Source organism: Marmota marmota, unplaced genomic scaffold (assembly GCF_001458135.2).
Source record: "Marmota marmota marmota unplaced genomic scaffold, marMar, whole genome shotgun sequence".
Taxonomy (NCBI): domain Eukaryota; kingdom Metazoa; phylum Chordata; class Mammalia; order Rodentia; family Sciuridae; genus Marmota; species Marmota marmota.
The window spans coordinates 2,520,867-2,523,429 of NW_026000338.1; positions in this window are offsets into that span (position 1 = coordinate 2,520,867).

Genomic DNA, 2,563 nt, shown 5'->3' on the forward strand with positions numbered 1-2,563 from the left:
TAAGCCGCCAGTTTGGGCTAAGCCTGCCCCGCCCCCGACATCCCGGCTAGGCTGGTCCCTTGGGCCTCGGCCTCCGTTTTTCGGTTGCTCGGGACTGCGCGAAGCCGCAAGAGTAGGGATGCCTTCCTAGCACCCACTGCCCCCTTCCAAGGCCCACCTCGGGCACACAGAAGTGGGAGTCCCACTGAATGTCCTCTATTCGGGTCCCAGCTTTAAGACGGTAAGGGAGAGTTTGCACCCCAAAGAGCGCATAGATCCCGAAAGTGGGTAAGGAGATCTATACTGCAAGTGGCAGGGCTCCCAGCCTGGTAATTTCGGAAAACCACCTCCCCTAAGGGTCTGTGCATTGATTACACTGAACATGCGGCCACGGTATTATTACCAAGCCACTGGGCTCCCCATGAGCAGGAGATCGAGCTCCAAGCCTTTTTTACCTCTTATCTCATTAACCCTCCTGCTAGGTGAAAGATTGCTCTCAAAATGGAAATGCAGCCCAGGTGCCTCAGGTGCTTAATGACTGCCAATATACACAGTCATTAAGCACCTGAGGGCAGGCGGAGCTGGATGGGAAGGTAGAGACTTCCTGAGGGGCTTAGGGTGCCAGGAGAGGAAACAGCCAAATTCACAAAGCACCTGCGGTGCCACTCAACATTGCGCGATAGACTATAAAGAGCGTCTCTTATTGCCCTGAGAGAAGTATTATCACCTGCTTTTTGCAGACCCCCAAACTGAAGTTTAACAGAGGTCAAGGCATTTATCACCCTGAGGTCATGAGGCAAGTCAAAGACAAGCCAGAATTCAAGGAAGGTCTCCATAAGGCAATGCCTCCTGATGCCTCTCTAGTCCTTCACCACAAGAGTTTAGAACTTGGCCTCCAAGGAAGGACACAGAGGAAGGAAGGCATAATCTGGCTGAGAAACTCGGTAGTAGGCTTAGGGAGAAGGTGGTATCCACCATAAAACTTGAATATTGAGTAGGATTTTAACAGGCTGGGTGGAAGTGGCCCCCTGCTTCAGAGCATGCCCTGAACTCAAAACACAGAAACACAGAAGGACTAGAGGAAAGTGAAAGCTAATCAGGCCAAAAAGTTAATATGTATGCTGCCTCTCCCCAGAAACATTTACATTTTAATAAAAATCCACAATTCTTCAACCATTAGAAATGACAAAACACGGACATTGTGAGCACTGGGGCTTAAGGTTCACTTTTTCATCAGGCTTCTCACAATACATGCAGCAAACCGATGCTCCAAGGGAGTACTAACTTTGGTATTCACTTGCAAAGAACCCGACTGAAACCCTGAAAAGGTTATTTCCAACCCCAGAGCTAGGAAAAGACTGGAGTTCTGTACCCCATCTAGATTCCCACTGTCTAAATTCTACTTCCCTCGTTGTTTAAATGGGTTTTTTAGATCACCAGAATGGGATACTGGTGAATGATGATACCTACTGAAGATCTCCTGTGAACCTAGCACTATGCTAGGCCCTTTACATCCATGATCTTCATAAAAATACTACCAAGTAGTGATGATTTGTCCTTATTTCATAAATGATGAAATAGAGGCTCCAGGAGGTTGTCAGTTGTTTAAGTCTACAAAGCCAGTAAGAAGTAGAACAGGTATCTTTGCTCATTTGAGTGAGTTTCAGAGTATGCGCCCCACCCAGGAGACAGGATTATATAACCACCATCCCATCATTCTAGCAAATACATGCAGCATCTATCATTTCTCCCCACTTTAGAAAGTGCAGGTACTGAATAATGACTAGAATGCTGACATCAGGAGACCTGGATTCTAATTGGAGTTCTACCATTGCATGCCTGTGTAATCTTGAACAATTTGTTTTCCCTCTTTCAGTCTCAAGTTCTTTATATGCAAAATAAGAGTTAATGCCTACTTCAAAGAGTAGCGTTAAATGTCATGCTGAGGGGCATAGACTTTACTTTGGCTATACAAGTGCTATGGTTTGACTAAATGTCCCCCAAAGGCCCATGTGTTAAAGGGTTGGTTGCCAGCCTATTGAACTATTGGGAAGTGGTGGAACCTTTGAGAGGTGGTGTCTAGTGGGAGGAAGTTAGATCACTAGGGGGGCATGTTCTTGAAGGGAATATTGGGACTCTGACCCCTTCCTATTTGCTTCCTGGATGTCATAGGTGAGCAGCTCCTCTGCCATGCATTCCCATCATGATGTAGTATGCCACCACAGGCTGGGCCCAAAAGCAATAATATCAAGATACCATGAACTGAAACCAGGAGCCAAATTAAATATTTTCTCCTTAAAAGTTGATTATCTCAGGTATTTTATCAGAGCAATGGAAAACTGACTATCACAAGATTGCCACTGAAGACTTTTTGAGTAGTAGAGCTGCATCTTAAAGAGAAAATTATGGCAAAAGAAAATAGAAGATGTCTTGGAAAGATTCAAAATAAAGAAAATAGGCATCGTGGGCTGGGGCTATAGCTCAGTGGTAGAGCACTCGCCTAGCACATGTGAGGCCCTGGGTTCGATCCTCAGCACCACATAAAAATAAATAAATAAAATAAAGGTATTTTTTTTAATCAGAC